The sequence below is a fragment of the Cygnus atratus genome, chromosome 3 (genome assembly GCF_013377495.2).
Source record: "Cygnus atratus isolate AKBS03 ecotype Queensland, Australia chromosome 3, CAtr_DNAZoo_HiC_assembly, whole genome shotgun sequence".
NCBI classification, from domain to species: Eukaryota; Metazoa; Chordata; class Aves; order Anseriformes; family Anatidae; genus Cygnus; species Cygnus atratus.
The window spans coordinates 34,596,888-34,605,833 of record NC_066364.1 but is presented as its reverse complement, the minus strand read 5'-3'; positions in this window follow the sequence as shown (position 1 = coordinate 34,605,833).

The following is an 8,946-nucleotide window of genomic DNA, read 5'->3' as shown; positions in this document are numbered from 1 at the left end:
AATACCAGGAGAAATGAATTTACAGTACATTTGCTACTTTGACTAACACCCACCTGTGTCAGATACTTATCTTTGGAGATGATGAATCATCCCCTGGAGAGTCTCATCTCTCTCTGCTGTCTGTAAGTGGGAACCCAGATGATTAGCTTAAAGTAGCTGTCTCCCTGAATAAAAGGAAAAATAATAAAAAAAAAAACAAAACACACCATACCAAGCAAACCTCGTCCAATGCCAGAGGATGAAAGATCCTTGCCCAATTCAAAGCTCATCTCTCCCAGCTTTGTTCCTAGGGAGGAAAGGCAGCTCCTGAGGTATGGTTTATCTCATCCATCATAACCCCTATCTGAGGATGAGGTGAATTGCTTTCTGGAGTAGTGTTGTGTTTGTGGCTACAGGAGGGTGAGGTGCTTATTTTGGGTCCAGAAAACCAACTTTTAAGCACCCAGGCTGGTCAGGGTATAAATGTTGAAATATCAACATTTATAGTCACCACACAGTTTGTGAGGGTAAAAATAAAAGTGAATAGCATTTCTGCATTATATTGCTTTTGTAAACAACATCCAAAGTGATAGTAAATTGAAGTACTATGCATTGGCTTGAGGGCTTGAGTGGCAATACAGAGACTTCATTTTGGAATTAGCCTCTGGCCAGTCTTCATCAGAGGCAGTTCCAGTGGCAGGATGATCTTTTTAGAGCTCTCAACCAGTTTACTACTGCTTGCATTACTTATGTTCATGATCCAGGAACTATCAAAATTCAGACAATGATGACACACAAACAATCCATTAATGAAGTTTATTCCTTGTTTCAAATACATGATGTTAAGGATAAGAATTATTCATGACCAGCATGCATACAAATCAGTTCGGAAGAATTTGTTTCCCTCATGAATGACTGAATGACAAAGATGTGCTTTGAAATACATTTGAAATGTTTTATACTATTACTGCACATTTTCACCACCTTCAAAATAAAAGGTTAATTGCAGACAGGCCAGAAAATAATGAGATAACATCACCATTTACAAACATAGCATATAGCATGAACTTCTGACTGCCTTTCACTGACAGCTGTAATGCAGTAAATGAGTATGACAACTGAATTAGTAATACGCTATTTCACTCTGAATCCTGTACAAGCTCTTTTTCTTGCTGCTTATGATCACTTTCAGCTCCATGTAAGAGAATATGGTGGCTCCGTCCAAAAGAAGCATTACAATATGTGCCATAAGCAGAATTCAGTATAGGTCCATTAAGTCCATAGGTTAAAAGAATCTGGAAAAATGTAGAGGGGTAACCCTCTTTAAAACAGCAGCAACAAAAATTCACAGACTTTTAATTTCCAGAAGTTTAATTTTGACATAAAGGAATAAAATGGAAACAAAGCAATAAAAGGAAGTAACAATACTTAAAAAGAACAAGTAGCTTGTGAATGCAATTCATTTCCTAATGGTTTAACAGACATGCAACTAATGGTTCACAAATCATAAGGACTGCTCAAGTGAGCTTTACATGATGAGGCAAAAGCTATAAACTGCTGTGAGAACTTTTCTCCCCAGCATTGCTGCCATGGTAGATCAGTCTTTCAAAACGCTTTTACCGGAGGGGTCTATGTGAGCAGGTGAAAGGGTTGTGGTGGATCTAAAACCACCAAGGGTTGCTAGACTAAATCTAGATGCTTGGCTACCTTGTCTCCATATTCTGATTCCAACCTTAATGCAGGGACTGTTGACTAGAGAAAAACCCGTGTAACTAGATTCAGGGCAAGGAAAACAGGTGAGTAACTGCACGGGTCTATCTGGGCTGCTTTTATCCTGTAGGCTTGGCAGTGAGGCAGGCTGCTTTTCTTCATAGTCTGGGGAACACTTTGAGAACTGGGGCAGTGCGTGGCATCCCCCCATTAGATAATGTGGCACGTTGAGACATAGCGAATTTATCCTTGAGAATAGACAGTGTAGTTGCAGCTGCCGTGCTACAGGCTCACTCTGTGCTCTCACCTGAACAAAACAGAGCATCAGGCATGGGGAGCTGCAGATTCCCCATCTGTGTGTGGCAGGACCAGCTCAGGGTCTTACTCATTTTCCAGTGGAGTCTTGTACAGAACTTGCAGTAACAAGTCTAGTGGCAGGAAAAGAAGTCTGAATCCTAAATTGCAAATTATCAAACCCTATAGAATATATATCACCAAGAGGGTATTAGAGAGTTGTATTGCTGCATGATTATGAAAATATTCCTTATTCATGTGCCCCTATGCTATTCCTACAATCAAAATCCAGAGCCAGGTATGCAGCTGGTATACAGCATGTCCTGCTCTGGTGGCAAGGAGCAGACTGGGGATCCAGGCTCCCTTGGGTACCAGAGAAGGCTCCTTTGCTCCATATGCCATGCCCATCATGGCACATTGGACTTGTCTGGAGTTGTCTTCTGTTTTCTTTAGGGATGAATATACATTTTGGACTCAGGGCAACAAATGTAAATGCTGTCACCATCTTAAAAGAGAAGACTTACACTGCAACACAGGGTACAGGAAAGGCTGAAGAGAAGCTCAAGCACCAACACTTCTGATGTCAACGACAAGCATTTCTACAGCTCATGAGCATGCTCTTTTCTGCATGCGGCACTACATCTCTGTTTTATTAGGTAGTGGTTTATAGACAGAGTTCTGCCACCATTTTGATTAGAGTCTCCCCAAACTGGGCCGTCTGTACTTATAATCCTCTATGGAAGACAGCAAAAATCAAGATCTTTGTCTTCACTGAGGAAGAAGGCACAAAACATTTTGTTAAAGTTAACTTACCATTTGTGTAATGTGAATGTTTGCATAATCCTAGCAATAGCATGAACAATCAAACTGTACCTAATTTAGAAGTCAGTTTCAGATGTTTCTGAATCAAACATTACAAAGAAAACTAGAAGTGGAAAAAGAAAATTGTTCTTATTGGTCTCATGTGCATTCAAATGACAAAAATCCCCCAATCAGAAAATCTGTTATCAGAGGCAGGTTTTAATATCTGTACAAACATGACCTTGATTAAATGAATACAGAATTAAATGAATCATGTGAGGTGTCAAAACACGAGGTGGCTATCTAGTAAGTTTTTAATGTTGCTAAAATTTTGGCAAAAAAGATTTTGAATTTGTTCAGAGAATGAGACAGTAAGGCAAATCCTAACAACAACAACAACAACAACAACAAATAACAAAAAGTAAAATACTTATCCATTATTCAAGCATTTAAGATCTCAGCTTTTGCACATGATCTGCAATAAAAACAATGCAGCTTTTTGATGAATATCTATTGGTAGTGCTATAGCACTGACCTTCAAGAGTAAGCCCTATTGATAAATAACTGTCTTAACAATCATTGTGGCCTTAAGAAAAGAACAAAAATGCTTAGCAATAATATAGCCTTTTTCATATAAAGGGATAAAAGCCCCCCAAAAGGTTTCAAGGACTATTCTCTGATTCTGCATATGGTAAGTGACGCAAAGAGGAAACAAGTTACACAAGCAAGTCAGTAACAGTTTTGAAAATACAACACATGAACAGTAGCCTGAATCCTGTAAGTTAATGGGAAGCTTTTACATTGATTTTTACTGGAGCCAGTATTTCACCTCTTTCTACCTCTGACCCAAAATCCAGCTCCAGGAGAAAGGATGCCCTCCTTGAATCCTTCAAAACACAACATTCCACTGTTTGAAGAAGCAGCATTGAGCTAAATGCTTCACCAGAAAAACAAAAATGGAGCTGTAAGATAGGTGTCTCAGCCAGCTAAATCAACACCATGGCACGTCAATGAAAGGAACTATCTCAGGAATGACAAAATGTCTCATTGCTCAACATGGGCAGGAGGGATGTGATTTTTTCAGGATGAAGATGATCTTGTTTATCCTCCCTTTGCCTCCCGTTGGACACATAGAAGCAGAGAAGTGCTCAGCAGAGAACTGTGCCTGTGCCCCGTGCACTGGGATTCTTGTCCCTGAGCCAGGGCTTGTTGCACTGGGCTGGTAGCTGCCCTGTATGCTTTCTGTCATATTCTGCAGAATAACTACCTTTTATTAAATTATATATTGTTTGAGCTCTCCTGTCTGCCAGATGACTGAAATCAGACTTTCTGCTTTATATTCAGTGGCAGCTTGGGTATTTCTTGTTCTTCTCTTCTGGCTTACATTTGGGAACTTATTTGCAGTTTTTACTCCTGCTATACTGTCCTTTGTGTTTAATGAGTTATCAAAATCCTCCTCAAAGGTATTTAAATCTCTCAGTGTTTCTTCCTACTTAACCACTGAGATACACAACCTTGCAAGGATATGTTATTCTCTGCTAATTGATTGTGATTTATTTGGACTTCAGCACTTATTCAATATTAAATTGCAGCACTATGTTTTGCTACAAATTAGGGAACCTAATTTATGTTGCAATATAGTATCTCATCTGTGCTTTTTTATGCTCAATTGCTAAGAAAAAGAAAAGAACAGTACTCTCAACCTTGGAAACTGAGTCATGAATTGCAAAACACAAAATGCAAAAAAAAATTCACTGTATGAAGAGGCTGAACAAGTCAGATTTGCTGCTACTTAACTTTGTGCCTGCCCTACTTGTGGTCTCTAGAAATGCTTTTCATGTTAGAGGGCCATGTGTTCCTTCCTCTTTTAATAACTGTAAAACAGGTGTACCAAGATTAATTTGAACAATCACATTAGAGGACATATGTTCATCTGAAATATGACCTTTATTTACTGCTGTCTCTACCAGGCTGGCAAGAATGGAAGTGGAAAGACAAGAGCAACAAAGACCAAGTGTATGTAACCGAGCTTCGTCAAAGCATTGCAGCACTGCATGCAGCAATTCAGAGACTCAACAGACTTTCTGTGAGATTTTCCCCTCAGCACTCACTGCCCCCAAGCCCCTTAGAGGGGCTGCACCAATGCTGCTTTGCAGCACAGCCCAGCATGTGGCAACAAGAAGAGTTCAGGCCATAACAGCTCATATGTGGGAGGGGTCAATAGGATATGAAAAAGTTGTTTAGTTTTAATTCATAAGGGTTTGGTATTAATTTTGAGATCGATTTCCCTTCAGAGCAGCTAAGCAGACTATTACCTCTTATGTCAGGGGCTCTGTCCAGGTAAGAAATGATTTATAAATTTTACACAGTACATTTTTTCATCTTCTTTGTTATTCTTCTATTTTCTGTCATCTATATTATTATTTTTTTTTATATTATTCAACGAAATGGCTTGGAATTATTTGCATTTACTACCTGTTCAAAGAATGAGTTCTCTGTACAAAGGGAAAGTCCTTAATATTTCCTTTGAACAGTACTAGCTTTTTATCACACCAAATTGGATACAGAAATTTTCTCTGGTCAGTTACTCACTCACCATTAGCCACCACCACAATCGTGCTCTTTCAGAAACACATGAAGCTAACACCTTTTGGGTAATAGAAAATGGATTTCCTTGTTCTGAAAAATGACCGTAATGATTTTGAAATCTTAGTAGAAAGGATAGCCTGTAGACAGCACTTTCAACTAACCACTAGAAGGAGGTATTATGAAAATAGTAACAACCAGAGATCGTTTCTGTAGGAACCAAGAAAACTTGTCACTTAAGCGCATATGTGCTAGGCTAGTAGATACACAGGAAAATAAATTACTTTTCCAGACTGTGCCTCCACTGAAAGTTCTTTTCTACTACCTCTTTCTAGTGAACCACCAATATTTTTTTCTGTTACTGCATTCATTACAATACCCTGGAGGACACATAGTGTATCAGGGTGATTCAGGAGGTCCATCATCTCTGAGGAGATGCTCTCAGAGTCCATATTCTGCCTAAAGAGTTGCTGATGATTATTAGTGAGCACCAAAGGCGGTTCTTCTGTTAGGAAACATCGGTGATATCCTTTGCCACTGCTTCCTGCTTCTTGAGTTTTCCCCATAGACTGCAACAAAAAGTCATTTATCTTTCCATATAAGGGAGTAACAGGACATGGATCCATCCGCTGAACTAAGAATAGCAAAGGGGGTGCAAGGCCATCTAATTTAGTGACAATGACTTGCTTTAACATTTTGATTGTGCATGCCTCTGTGATGTGAATTTAGCATCTGTAAATGAATGTATGACACTACCTCAGAACAGAGATACAAAATATTTTTTTTTTATGAAAGGAGTAACAACAGCCTTATAACGTGAATAAGTTCGAGAAATATGTGTTCCTTTACTTAGAAATGGCTATACTAGAATTCCTTTCTTAAGGTTTTAAGTATTTTTTAAACACTGTTTACACAAACAATTGCCAGTCATGTTTGTATAGCATAGCGTCATCCTTCAAGCATAGCAGAGTGTAGGAATGCTTAAAAGAATATGATAAAGACAATGATTCAGGAAGCTTAACATAATTAAAAAAAAAAGTTAGACGTCTGAACTGATGTGAATCACTTGAGTGAACTGTTGATAAGACGTTAGATGAGCTAGCTGTTGGATTTGCAAGCTAATAAACCTCATACAAATACAATATACAGAATCATAAACAAAATGTTTATGTCAAAACTTGAATGCAGATTCTCGGGATGCAAATGAAAAGTGATATAAATCACACAGTTGATGTATATAAGTAATTAAGTTATAATATTAGTAAAATTCTTATATATGTACATATTCTGAAATTGTTAAAAAAAATAAAAATAAATCTGAAGGTTCAGTGGAGAAAAGACTTTCATCCCTTAATGTCAACACCCCCATGCCATCAATCCCTCCCCAATCCCTCCCAGAATATTGTAATTTTTATAATTTAACTTTCCATTTTACCAGAGGTACAGCTGTGGAAAAATGTGGCTTTTTTTTTTTTCTTTTTCTTTTCTTTGTAAATAAGGAAAGATGTTAAGGGAGAAAATGTAAAGGGAAATGAAAATAGATGGACTTATAAAGAGCTCAGAAAGAGGTTTTGAAAGGCATCTCTGCTCAGTAGATGATGACGAACAATGGGATGTGGCAGGTCAGTCAGCTTGCTGGGTTGGTCAGCTTGCCAAGTGCTGGCAGGACACATTAGCCATTGCTGTTCTCTTATTCAGTAGAACTTACTCTCCAGAATAAATAATTAGATCCATTATTTTTTTAGATCCTTCTGTGTGCTGAATAGCATAAAGGACACATGCAACACAATAAGGGCCATGACAAACTGGTTTATAAAGCAGTGTCCATGCTGGCCAAGCTTGTAAACACGCCAGCTATCAGAAAAGGAAGAGCTACTGAGCAGGCAGACTAGCTGCAGATTGCACACAGAAAGGTAGGGCTCACACACAGTATCTGGGGAGCTAAACGAGGCCATAACCATGTCTTCTTTTCTGGAAACTGACTACAGGCAGAACGTGGAGACCAGCTCAAAGGAACGGTAGAGTCAGAAAACACCGGGACTGTAGTGAAGCCTCAAGGCTTCAACAAGTGTGAAACTCCACAGTTCACAGCCCCCCTTTGTGCCCTGACAAAATGCACCAAAGATGGAGGAACTAATCAATTTGTTTTACTTACAGGGTAAGTGATGAATCTCTTCACAGCACAGCATGGTCTGACCTCCCAGTGAGCCTCCCAAGGGAGAAACCTGCTTTGAGATGTCTGACCTTATGCAGATAAAGGTGGATCCTTTGGCTCATCCACTTAGTTGAGTGATACTGATTATTGTTTTGCCTAGGTCTGTGATATAGCACGCTTAGACTTTAAACACAGAAGAAAGCCGTTTTCTTGCCATTCAAGTTACGCATGATAGCATCAGGCTTGAAATTAATTAAGAGAGGTATGAGAGGAACATGAAAAACAGCAAAACTAATTTATAAGAGCAAGTCTTAGAGACTTGAAACACCATTTTAGGACTATGGTGATGCAATTTACAAATATTTGTCATTCTTGTGACCTACCCGTTTTATTCCCAGAAGAGCTGGGAACCCAGCTGGTGAGTAACAATAATTAACACAAAGAGACTGGGCGCTACTGCTGGCATTGAGTAGAAAAGGACATAAATAGCAGAAAATGAAGGGAGTTCAGTTGTTACTAAACCATCATTTTGTTACACTTATGTCTAGCTTGATCATGTTCATTCATCAGAGACAAAGCTCAATTTAACCCTGAACTTTAGAGGAATGCACTGCACTGAGAGGAAGTGATAAATTCAGTACAGAATACTAGAACTGTGTGTGCTGGAAGAGACCTCTGCAAGTCATATGGTCCCTATCTCTGCTCAAAGTGGGGCTGACTTCAATTTTATCTAGGGTTGCTCAGAGCCTTGTCCAGATAAACTCCACAACCTCTCTGAGAAACCTGTTACAGTGCTTAGTGGTAATTCTATCTGTGATATTTTTTCCTTCTGACTGCAACCTGTACCCATAGCCTCTTTTCTTTTTGTTGTTGTTTTGTTTTTGTGCACCTCTGAGAAGAGTTTGACTCTTTTTCTCTTACTCTTCCCCTTTGACTTGTTAAAGACAGCAGCTACTTTTGACTTCAGCTTACTCCCCTCTTCTCCAGACAAAGGAAACCTAGCTGTCTCAGCCTCTCCTCACACATCATGTGCTCCAGCCACTGAACGTCTATTAAGAGACTAGTCCTCTACTGGTCTTACTCCTGTGCCAGTCTCTCATTCTCACAGCCATTATCCGGGCAGGTTTCACCCACCTCAGAGGCCACTTGTCTAGTCTACATCTTCCTATTCTGTCTGAAAGGAAGCTGTGGGACTGTCAAAAGTCAAGATAAAAGGCATCTGTCATGATGCTCTTGTTCACTGAGCCCATAATTTCATCGAAGGAAGCACTCAGGTTGGTCACACATGATTTCCCATTGGTAAATATGAGCTGGCTGTTCCTAGTCACCTTCATGTGCTGGACACATCCTCCTGGAGGACTTGCTTCACAGCATTCCCAGACACCAAGCTAGGGTGAACAGCTAAAGTTCTGTGGATCCTC